The 20,900-nt window shown below is 46.9% G+C and overlaps 1 protein-coding gene across 4 annotated transcripts in view; it reads left to right on the forward strand.

Annotated features, from left to right (window-relative positions):
- The window catches only part of ARAP2 (ArfGAP with RhoGAP domain, ankyrin repeat and PH domain 2), a 1,514,823-nt gene that overhangs the window by 489,881 nt on the left and 1,004,042 nt on the right, over positions 1-20,900 (forward strand). The window lies entirely within an intron of this gene.

Here is a 20,900-nt window from a genome sequence, read left to right on the forward strand (position 1 = left end):
AAAATTATCTTTAAAATTGACTACATTGTGTTCGGGGGGGCTGAACAAACCCCTCGATGGAACCACACCATTGAGTTCCAATGCTTGTAGCTCTGTTTGTTCAGCCAAAATTCCAATCGCATCAGATCATTTCGGGCATAAGCCGCTGGAAATGCTATCTGACCTTATATGATTGACAGAAGCAGTTTGGCATTCATAACCTTTCTGATTGGTTTGGTAGACAGGCGGCTTAACTTGGAGTACAATTTGCACAGGGCAAATGTCACTGCTTTGGCTTTTGTTTCAACTGAAGCAATATGTGCTGTGGGCTTCCCGTTGCTCATCAGCCACGCCCCCAGGTTCTTGCATCTGTACCCTCGACTCCTATTTCAGCTCTTTTATTTGTGGATGATACCCTTGTGGTTTTCCACACTCCTGTGAGTCTGCAGAATCTCCTCAAACAATTTGACCAATGTGTTTTACCTTTGAGGTTTAACAAAAAAAAAACGTTAAAACAATGGTTATGGTATTTAATCTCCATAGGTCATTTAGATGAGAGTTCTTGATGAAGGTACTACCTTTGCAAGTAGTTGACAGTTTTGATTACGTGGGGGTAAGTCTGGATGACTCATATTATTAAAAATCACAAATACAGAAAAGTGAACTTAATTTATTACACAGAGGCTCTGCCACCATTAAGAGATATAAAGTAAGACCTCTGACCTCCTGGTCAGTGTCACTACTCTCCTCTTGCGCAGCTCCGTCGTTAAGGCACTGCCCTAAGCACCTTCTTGAGATCAAGGTAGGTGTTCAAGGCCCTCCTCCACACACAGGCTCCTGCATGTGCCTCATCCCTAGTTCTCTTGTGGAAGAGCTTCCTCTTCTATTAGTCCACTCTGTGCGTGTCATCCTTTTTCTGTTTTTACCTCTTTGTGTCTTTTTTAAGCATGGGCGGATTTTGCGGATCCAATAGTGAGTTCATGATTAAGATGGTGGAGGCTGTTATTCAAGAACATGCTTCGAGAATTGTCAAGGGGTGCTTTTTTGGCATAGTAGCGATGTAAACAATATTGCAACAAAATTCAGAAGACAAAAAAAACTCTATGACACCCCAGTGTGCCTGACCTGTAGAGTACCCAGTTACTATTACCTCAAGAATTAAACAAAAAAAGAAACTATAAATTAAATAATAACAATAAAATAAATAAATATATATTTTAAAATTAAATCATTAAAATATATCTAAAAACTCAAATCAAATACAAAGTAATATAATTAAATTGAAAAAATAAACAACATTCAAAAATACTACTGTAAATATAATCCCACCAACATGAATAATAATAGATACAGCTTGAAGGAAAGAAGACAAATGTTAACCATTTTAACTGTAGTATAATAAACATTTTAAAAATACATTTAAAACCAAGCATACCATTGTAATTCCATTGAAACAAAAAGTGCAAAAAACACAAATAATAAATGTACTATTCTTACTACAACATAAACAATTTTAGAGAAAGTGTTAGACTTTGAAGGAATAAAATGTACTAGTCTGACTTCAAACTAAACAACAGCATGGAAGGTGTTACATTTTGCAGGGTTCAAGTTTACTTTTCCCCCCACTCCAACCTAAACAAAAGTAGATAAAGTGTTGGGCATTGGAGAGGTGAAATTTACTATTTACACTTCAAACTACAAAACAGTAATCAAAGTGCTGCACCTGGAGGGTTGAAATTTACCATTCACTCTCCAACTAAAAAAAACAATAGGTACAGTTTTGGGATTTGGATGGGTCCGATTTTACTCTCCCCCATCCAACCAAATAAACAGTAGGGAAAATGTTGGACTTGAAGGGGTCAGAGTTTCTGTTCCTACTCCAACCTGAGGGTGTTGGGGAAGGGTTATATTTATGATTCTTACTCCAACCTTAGCAGCGGTAGGTAAAGTGGTGAACTTTTCAGGGGTCCGATTTACTATTATTGCTTCAAACTAAGCAACAGTAAGGTAGGTGTTCTACTTTGGGTGGGTCAGATTTACTATTCTCACTCAAAACAAATCAACAGTGGGTAATGTGTTGGATTTTCGAGGGGGTGAAGTATACCAGTCCCACTCCAAACTAAGCAACAACAAAGTGTTAGACTTTGAAGGGATCCCATTTACCACATAAGGAGCAATACATTGTTGGACTTCAGAGTGCTGTAAATTACTATCATGTTTACTGTTCTCAGTCCAACTGACCAACAATAAAAAAAAAGTTAGTACTTCAAAAAAAATACGTTTTACTATTCCCAATATTAAATATTAGGAGAAAAAAATATTTAAAATACCTAAATGTACTGTAGTTGCATTTATATAGCATTTACTACCCTTGTCACGGCCTTGAAAGAAAAATAGCTACCACTACATTAATTTCAACGGATATATAACAATTATTTAGATTCACAACAAAATATATTCAAATTAACAAATATTTTAACCATTTTTTTTAACTCATTAATATATAAAAACAAGCATGACATTTTAAAATACTACTAAGTTAAACATATGTACATAAATTATAACTATATCAAACAAAATATAAAAAATCTAATATATAATTTTTTAAATATGTTCTTTGATTTTCTAACATACAAAACATCAATATAGATTGCAACTTTAAGTCTGTGAATTACATAATCATTGTCTTATCACCATTGAACAGAAATACAATAAAAGACGGAGTAGGTCAGATAGGGAGAGAGGGAAAAGAAGGGAGCGAAGTAAGGAATGAGTGAGGAACATTGACAAAGAGTAACAAATAACATTGCCACTCACCTCTTGCTAGCTGATGAAGTCTGGGTTAAGGACACCTAAAAGCTTAATTGATTAAGGCATTCATCAGACATAGCTGGGCATGTAGGCAAGACATCATTGTGAGAGGGGGATGTACATATAAGCGCAGACTGAGGGGGGCTATCATGATCTAGTGTATTCTCCGGACAGTCATCAATCAGCCTAAGATAACTTGTCAAGGGGCCCAAATGTCCTTGGGACGGATGCGGACAGGCATTAGCTCCCAGTATGTGACCAGAAGCTCCTGGAAGAGGGCTTCAATGTTCAACGGGTTGATCCTTGTGGGAGCATGTTGCCTGCCCCAGTGCATCGCTACTCTATGCTTTGCCATCAGCATTGCCATTAGTCAGCAGGCCTCTTGGGGATTGTTTTATGTAGCCCAGTGGGGCAACAAGTGGCATGTTGTCCGGAGCGTTGCGAGTAACTCTAGTTATATCCCTAAATACCAGTGCCCAGTCACTGATCTCAAGGTATTCCCACACCGGTTCCGAAAAGACTGGGTGCGGTGCTGTGCTTGTCCTCTACTAGACATATTTGCTGTAGTCGCGCTGGTTTATGATAAATTCTGTGTAAGAACTTGAAGTGGATCAACGGCAGTCTGTAATTTGGAAATAGGGCCCTAGATTGAGTACAACAGATGGACCACTGTTCCTCGCTGATCACCACATTTATGTCGCCAGAACAGATCTGTCGAGCAGAGGCGACCTTGATCTGCTGCATACTCGTGTAAATGTGGATGTTCAGTCTTCGCAGTGAGAGGTTAGTGAGCATTTAGGTGTGCAGGCCTTCACTCCACAAATTCTTTTCTTTCAAAAAATTATCTTTAAAATTGACTACATTGTGTTCGGGGGGGCTGAACAAACCCCTCGATGGAACCACACCATTGAGTTCCAATGCTTGTAGCTCTGTTTGTTCAGCCAAAATTCCAATCGCATCAGATCATTTCGGGCATAAGCCGCTGGAAATGCTATCCGACCTTATATGATTGACAGAAGCAGTTTGGCATTCATAACCTTTCTGATTGGTTTGGTAGACAGGCGGCTTAACTTGGAGTACAATTTGCACAGGGCAAATGTCACTGCTTTGGCTTTTGTTTCAACTGAAGCAATATGTGCTGTGGGCTTCCCGTTGCTCATCAGCCACGCCCCCAGGTTCTTGCATCTGTACCCTCGACTCCTATTTCAGCTCTTTTATTTGTGGATGATACCCTTGTGGTTTTCCACACTCCTGTGAGTCTGCAGAATCTCCTCAAACAATTTGACCAATGTGTTTTACCTTTGAGGTTTAACAAAAAAAAACGTTAAAACAATGGTTATGGTATTTAATCTCCATAGGTCATTTAGATGAGAGTTCTTGATGAAGGTACTACCTTTGCAAGTAGTTGACAGTTTTGATTACGTGGGGGTAAGTCTGGATGACTCATATTATTAAAAATCACAAATACAGAAAAGTGAACTTAATTTATTACACAGAGGCTCTGCCACCATTAAGAGATATAAAGTAAGACCTCTGACCTCCTGGTCAGTGTCACTACTCTCCTCTTGCGCAGCTCCGCCGTTAAGGCACTGCCCTAAGCACCTTCTTGAGATCAAGGTAGGTGTTCAAGGCCCTCCTCCACACACAGGCTCCTGCATGTGCCTCATCCCTAGTTCTCTTGTGGAAGAGCTTCCTCTTCTATTAGTCCACTCTGTGCGTGTCATCCTTTTTCTGTTTTTACCTCTTTGTGTCTTTTTTAAGCATGGGCGGATTTTGCGGATCCACGATCCGCGGATTTTGCGGATTTGCGGATCATGGATCCGCAAAATCGGCAGATTTGCGGATTTGCGGATCCGCGGATCCGCCCTGCTGAATGAGTCACTGCATTTGAGCTTCAACTAGTTTCAGCGACCATGTGTGTGTTACTATGCAATCGCCCCGAGGGGCGCAGGGGTCCCTTCAGCTTCCTGGCCACAGGAACAGCACAAGGATTGCGCTTGTGAAAGTCAAGGATGCAAAGGCCTCTATCCAGCATCACAGCTGATTTTCGACGGTAGATTTGGGAAGAAGGCACACCTGCCTCGACGACGCTCACGATTGTTTTTGGGCAGATGAATGAGTCACTGCATTTGAGCTTCAACTAGTTTCAGCGACCATGTGTGTGTTACTATGCAATCGCCCGAGGGGTGCAGGGGTCCCTTCAGCTTCCTGGCCACAGGAACAGCACGAGGATTGCGCTCGTGAAAGTCAAGGATGAAAGGCCTCTATCCAGCATCACAGCTGATTTTCGACGGTAGATTTGGGAAGAAGGCACACCTGCCTCGACGACGCTCACGATTGATTTTGGGCAGATGAATGAGTCACTGCATTTGAGCTTCAACTAGTTTCAGCGACCATGTGTGTGTTACTATGAAATCGCCCCGAGGGGTGCAGGGGTCCCTTTAGCTTCCTGGCCACAGGAACAGCACGAGGATTGCGCTCGTGAAAGTCAAGGATGCAAAGGCCTCTATCCAGCATCACAGCTGATTTTCAACGATAGATTTGGGAAGAAGGCACACCTGCCTCGACGACGCTCACGATTGTTTTTGGGCAGATGAATGAGTCACTGCATTTGAGCTTCAACTAGTTTCAGCGACCATGTGTGTTTTACTATGCAATCGCCCCGAGGGGCGCAGGGGTCCCTTCAGCTTCCTGGCCACAGGAACAGCACGAGGATTGCGCTCGTGAAAGTCAAGGATGCAAAGGCCTCTATCCAGCATCACAGCAGATTTTCGACGGTAGATTTGGGAAGAAGGCACACCTGCCTCGACGACGCTCACGATTGTTTTTGGGCAGATGAATGAGTCACTGCATTTGAGCTTCAACTAGTTTCAGCGACCATGTGTGTGTTACTATGCAATCGCCCCGAGGGGTGCAGGGGTCCCTTCAGCTTCCTGGCCACAGGAACAGCACGAGGATTGCGCTCGTGAAAGTCAAGGATGCAAAGGCCTCTATCCAGCTTCACAGCTGATTTTCGACGGTAGATTTGGGAAGAAGGCACACCTGCCTCGACGACGATCACGATTGTTTTTGGGCAGATGAATGAGTCACTGCATTTGAGCTTCAGCTAGTTTCAGCGACCATGTGTGTGTTACTATGCAATCGCCCCGAGGGGCGCAGGGGTCCCTTCAGCTTCCTGGCCACAGGAACAGCACGAGGATTGCGCTCGTGAAAGTCAAGGATGCAAAGGCCTCTATCCAGCATCACAGCTGATTTTCGACGGTAGATTTGGGAAGAAGGCACACCTGCCTCGACGACGCTCACGATTGTTTTTGGGCAGATTAATGAGTTACTGCATTTGAGCTTCAACTAGTTTCAGCGACCATGTGTGTGTTACTATGCAATCGCCCGAGGGGTGCAGGGGTCCCTTCAGCTTCCTGGCCACAGGAACAGCACGAGGATTGCGCTCGTGAAAGTCAAGGATGCAAAGGCCTCTATCCAGCATCACAGCTGATTTTCGACGGTAGATTTGGGAAGAAGGCACACCTGCCTCGACGACGCTCACGATTGTTTTGGGGCAGATGAATGAGTCACTGCATTTGAGCTTCAACTAGTTTCAGCGACCATGTGTGTGTTACTATGAAATCGCCCCGAGGGGTGCAGGGGTCCCTTCAGCTTCCTGGCCACAGGAACAGCACGAGGATTGCGCTCGTGAAAGTCAAGGATGCAAAGGCCTCTATCCAGCATCACAGCTGATTTTCGACGGTAGATTTGGGAAGAAGGCATACCTGCCTCGACGACGCTCACGATTGTTTTTGGGCAGATGAATGAGTCACTGCATTTGAGCTTCAACTAGTTTCAGCGACCATGTGTGTGTTACTATGCAATCGCCCCGAGGGGTGCAGGGGTCCCTTCAGCTTCCTGGCCACAGGAACAGCACGAGGATTGCGCTCGTGAAAGTCAAGGATGCAAAGGCCTCTATCCAGCTTCACAGCTGATTTTCGACTGTAGATTTGGGAAGAAGGCACACCTGCCTCGACGACGCTCACGATTGTTTTTGGGCAGATGAATGAGTCACTGCATTTGAGCTTCAACTAGTTTCAGCGACCATGTGTGTGTTACTATGCAATCGCCCCGAGGGGCGCAGGGGTCCCTTCAGCTTCCTGGCCACAGGAACAGCACGAGGATTGCGCTCGTGAAAGTCAAGGATGCAAAGGCCTCTATCCAGCATCACAGCTGATTTTCGACGGTAGATTTGGGAAGAAGGCACACCTGCCTTGACGACGCTCACGATTGTTTTTGGGCAGATGAATGAGTCACTGCATTTGAGCTTCAACTAGTTTCAGCGACCATGTGTGTTTTACTATGCAATCGCCCCGAGGGGCGCAGGGGTCCCTTCAGCTTCCTGGCCACAGGAACAGCACGAGAATTGCACTCGTGAAAGTCAAGGATCCAAAGGCCTCTATCCAGCATCACAGCAGATTTTCGACGGTAGATTTGGGAAGAAGGCACACCTGCCTCGACGACGCTCATGATTGTTTTTGGGCAGATGAATGAGTCACTGCATTTGAGCTTCAACTAGTTTCAGCGACCATGTGTGTGTTACTATGCATTCGCCCCGAGGGGTGCAGGGGTCCCTTCAGCTTCCTGGCCACAGGAACAGCACGAGGATTGCGCTCGTGAAAGTCAAGGATGCAAAGGCCTCTATCCAGCATCACAGCTGATTTTCGACGGTAAATTTGGGAAGAAGGCCCACCTGCCTCGACGACGCTCACGATTGTTTTTGGGCAGATGAATGAGTCACTGCATTTGAGCTTCAACTAGTTTCAGCGACCATGTGTGTGTTACTATGCAATCGCCCCGAGGGGCGCAGGGGTCCCTTCAGCTTCCTGGCCACAGGAACAGCACGAGGATTGCGCTCGTGAAAGTCAAGGATGCAAAGGCCTCTATCCAGCATCACAGCTGATTTTCGACGGTAGATTTGGGAAGAAGGCACACCTGCCTCGACGATGCTCACGATTGTTTTTGGGCTGATGAATGAGTCACTGAAGTCACAGGAAGGGCATGTTGTAAATATTTTACGATGGCGCCGGCAAGCTGCCAGCGCCATCCTAAAATAGTTACTAAATTTGCTTCAACAGGAAGCTCTAATAGATAAAATAAAGCAGGTGCTCGAGCACCTGCTTTATTTTATCTATTAGAGCTTCCTGTTGAAGCTAACTTAGTAACTATTTTGGATGGCGCTGGCAGCTTGCCGGCGCCATCGTAAAATAGTTACAACAGGCCAGCCAGGCTTCAACTTTTGCCCCCGGAATCCGCCGCTCGCGGATTTGCGAATTCGCAGTAAATTCGCGGGAGTTCGCGGATCGCGAATTTACCGAAAATTCGCAAAATCCGCGAGCGGAACGGATTTTGCGCTCACCCTTAGTCTTTTTCCTGGTTCTGTCTTTTTCTGTTTATTTTCTGTTTTGCCTTTCCTTGTCTGCCCTTCCTGGTTGCCTTTCCACTGCCGCCCCTGCATCCCCTGCCCCCAATGTGTTCCGCCTCCCGCCTCCCAGCTGCTCACTCTCCCCAACCCTACTTTATGCAAGCTGGCAAACTGTGACCAGTGCCAGGGACCATGGTGCCTCAACCCCCCCGCTGCTACGACGCCAGCCCTCTCCATGCAATCAACCCTGGACACAACAACAACTACCAGCTCTCGGCGTCGAACAACACCCAGGGCCCGATCTCCTACCAACACTGCCACCCCACCTTCATCCACCACTGGACACAGATAGCCACCCCCAACCCGCCGGACACCACTGTACACAAGCCCCAGAACTGCATCCTTCTCAACGTACGCTCCCTGCACAGATATGCTGTAGAAATCTGGGACATCCTCAAGTCATACTCGCCCCATGTCTCCTTCCTTACAGAGACCTGGACAAATGCCAGCCCTGCTCCTGACATCGCAACTGCCATCCCCTATGGATACAAAATGTTGAGGAAGGAGCTCCCCAACTGCCCAGGAGGAGGCCTCGCCAATGTCCACAAAACCACACTCCGACTAACAACCACCCACTCGGACGACGCTTGCCCATCATGGAACACATCCACTTCCAGATCCAGCCCAGCTCTAGAACGATGCTTCGTCAAAGACTCGCCTTCAGACCTCGTGGACCCCGCACCCCTTTCACCAATGTCATTGCAGACTTCATCGCTCCCCAGGTCCCCACCTCTGCCGACTACATACTGCCCGGAGACCTGAACTTCCACGTAGACAAAATCGGCGATCCCAACACCGCTGCCCTCCTAGAGAACCTCACCAACATAGGAATGAAACAACTGACACAACACGAAAGCCACCTGGTTCACCACATGCCTCTGAGAATCCAAGCACTCTTGCCGATGACTAGAAAAAACGTAGAAACAGCAAAGCTCCGCTTTCAAGGAGGCAACCACGGCACACCACCAACTCATCAAATCAACTAAGAGAAACTTCATCCTACACTGAATCCTCTCTGACTTCTACAACTCGTAGGAACTCTTTGCCATCATACAAGAATTCGCCAGAACCAACACCGAAACAACTGACGCCCCTCCCTCCCAAGACCTCTGCAACAGACTCAGCTCCTTCTTCCACCTCAAGATCAAGAAGCTCTACGACAACTTCGATGATCAAGACTACAGCACCTCCTCAACAACCTCCCCCCGAGTGAACCCTCTCACCACAGAAGACACCTCTAAGACTATGAACAGCATCCACTCCTGAACACCTACTGACCCCTGCCAGCCTTACATCTTCCAAAGGGCCACCACCACCATCGCACTAGAACTACGCCAAACTATCAACTTCTTCCTCAAGACCGGCACATTCTCCAATGGTTGAAATGTGCCAAAATCAAACCCCTTCTTAAGAAGCTTTCTGCAGACCCGACGGATCTCAAGAATTTCAGGCCCATCTCACTACTCCCTTTCACCACCAAAGTCATCAAGAAAGCCATCAACACCCAGCTAGCACACTTCATAGAAACCAACAACATCCTAGACACCTCTCAAATCTGGATTCTGCAGCAATCACAGCACCGAGACTGGCCTCATAGCCGCCACCGACGACATCCGCGCCCTCCTTGACCAAGGCCACACAGCAGCGCTCATCTTCTTGGACCTTTCAGCAGCTTTCAACACTGTCTCCCACCGCACACTAGCCACCAGACTCCATGACACCGACACCAGGAATCTGCCCTAGACTGGATTTGATCTTTTCTCTCAGACAGAACACAAGGGAATAAGACTCCCTCCCTTCCTCTCTGAATCAACAGCGATCAGATTGGGAGTATCCCAGGGACCCTCCCTCAGCCCCACACTCTTCAACATCTACATGGCCCCCCTCGCAACCATCGTCAGAAAACGCAGGCTCAACATAGTCTCATATGCCGCTAGCACCCAGCTCATCCTCTCCCTTACCACGTAACCCGACATCACAAGGCACAGTTTACAAGAAGGGATGGAAGATGTTATAACCTAGATGAGCAGCAGCTGCCTGAAGCTCAACTTGGAGACAACAGAATTCCTTATCCTTATAGAAGGCTCAAAATAAAGCGGAACAGTATTAAACAAAAAGGAAATTTTGGGCAAAATAGACATTTTAACAAGGTTAACCCTACCCAGAATAGAAAGCGGGAGTGTAGACCAAGAGCTCATAAGTTTTCTACATTCTCTTGCTACCAATGAAAAATTCAGCGTTGCAATTTTGTCTATGTTTTTAACAATAGTGAGGCCAAGATAACGCATAGAAAGACTCAACTGAGCCCCTGCCACTGGCTCGGGGTCGTTCTACTGCATCATCTCAGTTTTAGATGTATTAATTTGGTATCCAGATACCTCACCATAGTCATAGGCCAGAGGAATTATAGAGGGAAGAGCAGTACGGAGATCTGAAGAGATGATGAGAATATCAACAGCATACAGGGCCACTTTCCTCTCCCAACCCATATATGAAAAAGACTTGATGTTACAGTCATCCCTTAACCGTTGGGCGAAGGTCTCTATAAATAAGTCAAATAGGAGAGGGGAGAGGGGGCAGCCCTGCCGGGTACCCCGAGCAATGTTAAATGGGGCTGACAATTCACCATTAACCATTAAAGAGGCCATAGGCTTCTGATAGAGTAGACTCACCGCTCTGCGGAAAGCCTCCCCAATGTTGAATTTGCCCAAGACCCCCGACAGGAACATCCAATTGACCCTGTCGAAGGCCTTGGTGGCGTCCAACGTGATGACAGCAAGGGGAAGAGAGTCCGCCATCGCCATATCTATGGCCCCAATAAGATCATAGGTTAATTCAAAGAGTTGGCGACCCCTCACAAAGCCCCGCTGGTCCTAATGTAATATAGAAGGTGCCACTAGCCCTAGTCTATTGGCAAGAGCAGATGTGAAAAACTTATAATCCACGTTTAAAATCGAGATAGGTCTATAAGACCCACAACTTGAGGCTGGTTTACCTGGTTTCAAAATCAAAGTAATAGAAGCATCATTCCATAAATTAGGGAGAGACAGCCCTGCCTGAAAGATCTGATTAAACAGCGAAGTTAAAGGAGGAACTACTATTGTCAACAAGGTCAGATAGAGCTCTGAAGGAAGGCCATCGGGACCCGATGCCTTACCCTTCCTGCTGTCTAAGATGGCACGGCTAACCTCTTCCTGCGTAATAGATCTATCTAAGGTGGCCCTTTGTTCAGGTGAAAGAGAGGGGAGAGATACTCTGTTTAACCAGTCATCAACATGACGAGCCTCGACATGTTTGTCCTCGTGATAGATGTTCTTAAAAAAATCACAAAAGGCACTTCTAATGTCAGCGTCTGCTGAGTAAGTCACCTGATCTACGTTGATTTGAGCTATGTTATTTCTAACTCGATCAGTTTTGTCTTTCCAGGCCAGAAGCTTGCCGGCCCCCACTCCATATTGAAAATGTGCTAGCTTACTGGCCTCCCATCTCTGAAAGACTCGAGTATCTATAATTGAGCCCAGTTCTTCTTTTAGGGTAGATAACTCATCTTGCCAACGTTTCATAGTTTCCGGGGGAACGGCCGGATGTAGCAAGATTTTCTTTTGCACCCTAGCCATATCAGCTTCCAATAAGGTAACAGATTCTCTATAGATTTTGTTTTTATGTGAGACCTTGTTTGTTATTATGCCTCGCAAGAAGGCCTTAAATGCGTCCCAAACACACCCGGGGGAAGCGGACCCAATCTTGTTAACAAAGAAACTTTGTGCTTCAATTTTTAAAGCGGTAATTTCATCGGGAGCAGTAAGTAATGAACGGTCAAATGACCAAACTCTAGGTGTGTTTTTCAACAGCCCGCCCAATTCTAGAGAGATGGCCGCGTGATCGGAGAAATGGAATGGGAGATGAGAGATGTTTTGTACCTGTTTAACTAGTTGCTGACTGATTAGGATATAATCTATTCTCGACTGGTGATGGTATTGGTGATGGAGCAGCGATTATGGCTGAAACCGAGGGGGGGTCTGTCAACATTAAGGTTGGCTCCTTAGCCCCAAGAGAGAGTCCAGTGGAGATGTTGATTGCCTCCCCTAACTCCATTACTATTCAGATGATAGAGCCCTCGCATCCCTCTGGGCCATTAACTCTTTTACCTTTTTCACCTTCCCCAGCATTATATTCAGCTACACCACTGCTTGAATCTCATTTGGAATTTCACTCAGCCACACAGCAACTTGGGCTCCTAAATAACAATGCGCCTATGGAAGAAGACGGGCTGCGGGGGGCAACAGCCCTTCCAGATTTCAACATCGGTAGCGGAGTTAATCCAGCTTTGACCTCTTACTTGCAATCAATGTTTTCATCTTTGTCAGTTGACATTAAGAAAGGCTTTGAGGACTCCGCTTCCATTCAATCGGATATTCCGAATTTTTGCGAGTCCTTGGATAGGAAAGTAGGCACTCTTGCATCAAGAACAGAAGGTCTGGAAGACACAGTGTCGGGTCTCTCATTGCATCTGGATGAAGCCATAACAGATATTGTAAAGCTGAAGAAGGAGGATCAGATTTTGTCAGAAAGATTGGAGTCACTGGAGAACAACGCACGTCGAAGTAACCTCCGTATTCTTAATGTACCAGAGGGCAGTGAGGGGTCCGACATAAAGCAATATATCATTCATTTGTTAAAAGACTGTCTGAAATTAGATCAATCTGTGGAAGAATTGTCTGTGGATATTCAACGTATCCACAAAGATCCCTTCAGGAGGAACCCTCAAAGAACAAAGCCGAGGAAGATATTAATACATTTCCACACCTATACTCTCAAAGAATCTATATTAGGTCTGGCACTAAAGCAGAAATCCTTAAGCGGGAAGGGGTTCAACTTTCAAATTAGGTCCGACCTTTCGAGGGCCACGCTAGACAAACAATGGGAGTTTGGTAGAAGGCTTGAAGCTTTCAGGAGCCTAGGGGCAGTAGCCCAACTGGTCTTTCCGGCGGCTTTGAAAGTCATGCATAATAACACAATGCATAACGTCAGGTCAGTGCAGGCAGCTGATGAACTCCTGCTGTCCATGGGGAGAGAAAAAGATAAAGATAAAAACAAGGGTTCTTCAAGTTAATCTATTAATCCCCAGGAGATTAGTATACTTGGGATAGGAAAGATCGCTTAATTCCATGAGTTGGTGAAAGAGGTTCAGAAAAGGAAACAAAAAAAAGGGGAGAGGAAAGGATTAACAGAAAGGAAAAAAAAAAGGGAAGGATAAAAATGGGAAGAAATAGAGAGGGAGAGAGAAGGAGGGGAAAAAAGGGTAAGAAGGGGGAAAGAGAAGAGAATATAAAAAATAAATAAATAAATAAATACATAAATAAATAAATTAAAAATAAATAAAAAAATAAGGCGAAAGGAGGAAAAAAAAAAGGATTTTTTTTTGCATAATTGGTTCCGTTAATATACTAATTATCAAACTTAATATACAACTTAACATGTATAATTTTGCTTCCCTTCTACTTGAAATAGCTCTCTATTTTATTATTTTCTCTTTATTTCCTCTTCTCTTTTTGGCCTTGATTAAGGGTTTATATACAGACAGGACGGGAACACAGAAGGGGTGCTATCTTCTGGTACATCCAGATAGATAGAGTAGGGGTTTCCCACGGGTGGGGGAGGGTTTTGGGGTGCTTAGGGGACGGGGGCAGCAGGGACAATCTCTTAAAAAAGTCCTCATTTTTTGCTCAGTTCTATTTTTTAGGTCCTTGTTGGGGAGACCCATATATTTTATGGCAAATATTAGCTCTAATCTTAAGGGTTCTTTTACTCTGGGTATTGGTTATGGGGTGATGGGGAGGATGCTCCTATGGAGAAGATAGGAATTCTCTCCTGGAATATAAATGGCCTACGCACTAACCCCAGAAAATGGAAAATATTGCAGTATTTGCGAGATTCAGACGCTCAAATTCTTGTACTCCAAGAGACCCATCTTACAGAGACTGAGATCACCTCTGTTGTTAAAAAAAAATAGATGGGTAGACTTTTGCGTATCTACTACACAATCTCTAAATTCCAGAGGGGTGGCGATCCTCTTTAAAAAATATTTAAAGGCAAGGTTCATTGAAAAACTTGCAGATCCAGGAGGTAGATGGGTAATTGTCTCTGTGATGGTGGCGGGGGCTCCGATTACGATAGTAGGTTACTACGGGCCCAACCACGACGACCCCTCGGTATTGAATACTGTATTTTCTCACCTGCTTTCGTATCCGGAGCCCACGATACTGGCTGGAGACTTCAATATAGTTTTGGACCCTATACTGGATAAATCCCCTAACAATAGATCGGTAACCCCCTCAAAAACAAGGGCCTTTTTACTTGACAAAATGAAGGAATTGGGTTATGTAGATATTTGGAGATTAAGATCTGGGCTTCAACAAGGTGTCTCATTTCACAACTACATCCCATGTATAAGTCTTGAATGACACTGGTGCCTGAAGGGTGCAGTGTAAACAACTACAGGAGCTGTGATCGAAGTTAAAAGGTGACTGCACATAATTGATGAGATCAGTAGCAATCAATCTTGCAGCCGAACTGCTGCACACAATCTCCTGAAGTCTTCCCCTAAACCTTTTCTTAAAACTGGAAAGTGTTAATTTTTACCCAGAGATCTGCAGGTGGGAGAACTGATTTAGGGTGGCTTCCATTTTCAATTGCCTCTCTACCCTGTTCCTCATACAAAGCCTTCGTGTGAGGTGATGCTCCTCACAGCTGGTAGTCTCCAGCCTGAAGTACCCACAACAGAGGCACAAAAAGGTGTGAACTCTCTGCACCTGACTATGAACTGCCACAAAGACAGTGACCATAAATGTGAAAAAATGGTGGTTTGACCTAAAAGACCTTTCTCAGCAGACCAGCAGAGACTTCAGCCTGCTTCAATCCAACCATCCTCCAAGTGGCAGTGGTATACAGGAAGACCAGTTAGGTCCCCTTCACAGTAAAACAATCTAATAAATATTCTATAGGAGCCTTGTCTCATTTGCCCTCACTTCACTGTTCAGGTCTCCTCTCTCCTGCATGTTACCTGATTCACTTCCACATCTGGGGAAGCATCACCCCCATCTTGTGCACAGGAACAGGTCAGGGGTTTTCAAAATGGAACTCACAGGTCTCCATCACTCTGCTTCACATATCCGTACAGTGCATATGTTGCAATGGCCACATAAACAAACCCGTACAACATACACTTTGATAGTATTAGGTAAAAAAACTGTATAAATCTAGTGATGCATTGGTGAGACTAAATCATCCAGTGCCAAATAACTATCTTCTGTGAGAGGGTGTAAAAAAAATGCTTTAGTTATAGAACCACAGCGCACAGACACTATCACAAAGTTTGGGACATAACATACTAAGGCTCTTAATGTTTAAATGATGAGTTCACTCTGAATCAGATGTTTAAGATGTTTGCCCGGATGTATAAAGTTGATTCTTTCTACAACTTACATCTTCTGATTGCTTGCTATCTTAGAAAGCCATTTCACTTTCTCCTCTTAAAACCCTGCATGAAAGATTGACCTTGAAGTACTCCCACCTGATTCCTTTTTTCCAGAATGACCCTCTTCTTACCTTGCATCCTCTGTATACCTTCTGTTCTAAGCCTCATACCCACCTGCCTTAATCTCTCTTATTGTAATTCTTTAATTTGGCTGATACCTCATTTCATAGATCACAACCTCTACTCCTTAAAACCATATCCCTGTACTTGAACATTACCTATACTTCTCCAGTCGATCTGTCTCATCAGTCATTCACCTGTAAAAACGTAGCCTCCACTAATGATCACACCTAACTGGTTATAGTATAATCTATCACAAAGTAAGTGGAATAAATGCATGCAATTTTTCTTGAGAGTACATGACTAATCGCAGAAACCACTGGATTATCTACTAAACGTTGGTAGCGGAATAACATGCTACTCTCCGTAAAGCACTTCAAAGCCTCGCTAGGTGTAGTAAGCACTATTTAAATACAATTACAATTACACAATATGAACACAAAGTAATAAGTATTATCTGAAAACTGTGAATGTGAACACCACCATGCAAAGATCAATATTTTCCTGGTGTGTGCATTATTTGAAGTTAGACACCAGGCAGTGTGTTAATATAGCACTCACATGCTGCTAACGTGAACTGTGGAGCCGTGGTCTAATTCTCCATTTCCAGCCCAGTGGAGGCTTTATGAAACATTCACTATTTTTCCCGTCTATTTATGTAAGCATTGTGCATCCAGTTGACTGGAGGTCTCAACAGCATACACATAAGAATTTGAGGTGGAGAATGTCAGAATATGGGTTTCCATTGCTTTCTGTCTCCTCTTTTCTCTATGTCTCACTGATCAAGCCATAACACTACACTGAAAGCGGAGCAGGGAGTTTTTTTTAAGATTTACTCTTGATAATAGTTTTACTTATTTTGTGTCTGAGTAGAGTTCAGTCACACAAAAGTTAAGGTGACATATGTGTGGCCTCTAGATTTTTCGAGTGGGTAGTTTAAAAAATATAAGCATTGGTGGTTTTGTATTTGTTTTGGAAGTTAGCCAGGTTGTGTTTGGAGGTGCTATTGTGCACAGTTTCTAACTAACTCAAATATACTATTAAAAAATCCACTGAAAAGAGATTAGTCACTGTAAGAACTTGTCTTCAAAGTTTTTAATTAAGAATCGTGATGGACATATTGTTTTTTTTCTTTATAATGTGCTGAAAGAAGATGACTATAGATCATTAAATCAACAGTCACATGTATATAGTTTCATATCGCTTCTCTTTCTGCAACCTATATGCTAGCAAGTGCTAACTGCTGGCATCCATTGTGACCAGGAGGTAGTGATTTTAAACCTAGCTGGTCTGTATGACTCTGAGGTTGATTAAATGATCGTTATTATCACTATTATTCTCAATCAATCAATCCGTAAAATTTATATAGCGCACTACTCACCTGTAAGGGTCTCAATGCGCTGTGGGGGGGGGGAGGGGTAGCTACTGCTCGAACAGCCAGGTCTTGAGTTGTTTCCTGAAGGCGAGATGGTCCCGGGTCAGCCGTATGTGAGTGGGGAGGGAGTTCCATGTCTTCGCTGCCAGGTAGGAGAAGGATCTTCCTCCGACGGTGGATTTCCGAATGCGTGGGACGGCGGCGAGGGCGAGGCTGGCGGATGTGAGCTGGCGGGTGGGTGTGTAGAATGTGAGGCAGCTGTTGAGGTACTTCGGGCCCGCGTCGTGGAGAGCCTTGTGTGCGTGGGTGAGGAGTCTGAACGTGATCCTCTTGCTGACTGGGAGCCAGTGAAGGTCTTTCAGGTGGGCAGTGATGTGGCTGCGGCGAGGTATGTCCAGGATGAGTCATGCTGAGGCGTTCTGGATGCGCTGAAGTCTTTTCTGGAGTTTGGCTGTGGTTCCAGCGTAGAGGGTGTTCCCGTAGTCCAGGCGGCTGGTGACGAGGGCCTGGGTGACCGTCTTCCTGGTTTCGGTGGGGATCCAATGGAAGATCTTTTGGAGCATGCGCAGGGTGTTGAAACAGGATGAAGAGACGGCGTTGACTTGCTTGGTCATCATGAGGGAGGAGTCCAGGATGAAGCCCAGGTTGCGTGCGTGGTCCGTAGGCTTGGGTGCGCTGCCCAGGGCAGGGGGGCACCAGGAGTCGTCCCAGGCGGAGGGAGATGGTCCGAGGATGAGGACTTCCGTCTTGTCTGAGTTCAGTTTCAGACGGCTGATCTTCATCCATTCTGCGACGTCTCTCATTCCTTCTTGGAGGTTGGCTCTGGCGGTGGCGGGGTCGTTGGTGAGGGAGAGGATCAGTTGGGTGTCATCGGCTTAGGAGATGATGTTGAGGTTGTGTTGGCGGCGATGGCTGCGAGGGGTCTCATGTAGATGTTGAAGAGGGTGGGGCTGAGTGAGGATCCTTGCGGGACGCCGCAGATGACTTCAGTGGCCGCGGATCGGAACTGGGGGAGGCGGACTCTCTGGGTTCTTCCGGCGAGGAACGAGATGATCCACTCCAGTGCCGTTCCTTGGATTCCGGTGTTGCTGAGGCGTTGTATCAGGGTGCTGTGGCATACGGTGTCGAAGGCTGCTGAGAGGTCAAGTAGGATGAGGGCAGCCGTTTTCCCGTTGTCGAGCAGGGACCTGATGTCGTCGGTGGCTGCGATGAGGGCGGTCTCGGTGCTGTGGTTTGCTCGGAAACCGGACTGTGAGGGGTCGAGGGATCCGTTGGTCTCGAGGAAGGTGGAGAGTTGTCTGTTGACGGTCTTCTCGATGACTTTGGCTGGAAAGGGAGGAGCGAGATGAGGCGGAAGTTCTTCAGGTCCGTGGGGTCCGCGTTGGGTTTCTTGAGGAGGGCGCTCAGCTCGGCATGTTTACAGGTCTCCGGCAAGGTGGCGGATGCGAAGGACCTGTTGATGATGTTCCGGAGCTGGGGTGCGATGATGGAGTTGGCTTTGTTGAAGATGTGGTGTGGGCAGGGTCGGTTGGGGAGCCGGAGTGGATGGTGTTCATCATGCGGGTGGTGTCTTCGGTGCTGACAGGGGTCCAGGTGCAGAGGGTGGTGATGGGGGGGCGCTGGTTCGGTGGTTGGGTGAGTGGTCGGTGTGCCGAAGCTGTTGTGTATGTCAGCGACCTTGCTGTGAAAGAACGAGGCGAGTGAGTCGCAGAGGTGTTGCGAGGGTGTGATGTCATTGTTGCAGGCGCTGGGGTTGGCGAGCTCTTTGACGATGCTGAAGAGTTCTTTGCTGTTGTGGGTGTTGTTGTCCAGTCGTTCTCTGAATGTTGTCTTCTTGGTGGTGAGGATCAGCTGGTGGTGTTTGCGGGTGGCGTTCTTGAGGGCTGTCATGTTCTCTGCTGTCTGGTCATGGCTTTCTCGAGGCTACGGCAGGTATTCTTGGAATTTTTGAGGTCGTTGGTAAACCACGAGGCTTTCCTGCTGCCGGGTCTGCTGGGAGGATTCTTCAGTGGTGAGAGTTCGTCGGCGCATTCGGTGAGCCACTGTGTGAAGTTGCGGTCTGCTTCGTCGGGGTCCGTCGTGTTGGGGGGCAGGTTCTGGCTGAGGGAGGTGGTGAGCTGGTCGGTGGTGATATTGCTCCATCTTCTGCGAGGAGCCTGTTGTGGGTGGTGGTGCGTCGTGGTTCTCCTGAAGTTGAAGTGGACGCAGCTGTGATCTGTCCAGTGTAGTCCGGTGGAGTGGCTGAAGGAGATGTGCTTGCTGGAGGAGAAGACGGGGTCAAGCGTGTGTCGGGCGTAGTGGGTGGGGGTGTTAACCAGTTGCTTGAGTCCGAGGTTGGCGAGGTTGTCCAGCAGGGCGGTGGTGTTGCAGTCCTTGTCGTGGAGGTGAGGGCGTGTGGACTGACGAAGTCTGCGATGGCTTTGCTGAATTGTGTGCGTGGTCCTGGGGGTCTGTAGATGAGGGTGCCTCTGAGGGTGGTCTTGGGGTCTGTGTGGATCTGGAAGTGAAGGTGTTCGGCGGCGGTGAGGGTGTCGTCGGAGTTTGTCGTGACGCGGATGGTGTTTCTGTGGATGATGGCGATGCCTCCTCCGGTTTGGTTGATGCGGTCCCTCCGGGTGATCTTTTAGCCATCCGGGATGGCTATGGCGATGTCTGGGGCTGAGGAGGCGTTCATCCAGGTTTCCGTGAGGAAGGGGACGTCTGGTGAGGTTGTGTCGAGGAGGTTCCAGAGTTCGACGGCGTGCCTGTGGAGGGAGCGGGTGTTGAGCAGGATGCACTTGAGGTGGTTGTTGCTGGTCCTCGGCTTGGCGGGTGCGGTGCATGTTCGGAGGCAGGTGAATTGGCAGGCTTGGCAGGTGAATGGTCCGTGGGTGCGTTTCGGGGTGGCTCGGTAGCAAGCGGGGTTCCGGCCGGCGTTGAGTGCGTGGAGGCTGGCGGTGACGTAGGTCCGTCGGGTGCTCTGGCAGCCTCGAGGACCAGGGGTCCTGGCGCTAGGCAGGGTCCAGGCGCGGATGGGCGCAGACGGGCTTGCCTTTGGCGCGCCTTCGGCGCACAATCTGCGCGTCCGTTGCGTGCGTACGCCGTGCGGCCTCCATATGAGGCTGAGGGAGGGAGGAGCAGCTGGGAGGCAGGAGCGGGGTGGCAAATGGGAGCGGCAGGGGGGCGGGGCTGCAGAGAGCAGCGGCGGGAATCCGAGGGCGAGGCGGGAGGCGGGGAGCTCAGAAGGCAAGGGGGAGCGAGGGGAAATAACAATTCACCAAACAATAATCACAAAACTAAATTGGGAAACAGAAGGCAAAAGGGGAACAAATGAAAACTAATGAGCAATACAATACAGATGGTAAAGCGGCGATCTTACAGTGGGGTAAAGGGCGAACACACGGGCAAACGGAAGACGAGAATACAGGAGGAAAACCAGCGGGCAGAGCGTAGCACACAGCAGGAGGAGGAGGACCACGCGGTGGCTAGGGGGGCAACCTACCTGGTGACAGGGTCAATGGTCGCTCATTATTATTCTCATGTGGGGGGAGGGGACCAGACCAGAGTTAGGGCAGTCATGGTATTCCTACCCTACCCTCTTTTCTTGAAAAGAAGTTTTTTTGAAGACTGCCAACACTTCCTGGTTGAAGTATTGGTAGCCAATCACATTTCAGCACGGGGAATGTTGGTGC

Source organism: Lissotriton helveticus, chromosome 2_2 (assembly GCF_964261635.1).
Source record: "Lissotriton helveticus chromosome 2_2, aLisHel1.1, whole genome shotgun sequence".
Taxonomy (NCBI): domain Eukaryota; kingdom Metazoa; phylum Chordata; class Amphibia; order Caudata; family Salamandridae; genus Lissotriton; species Lissotriton helveticus.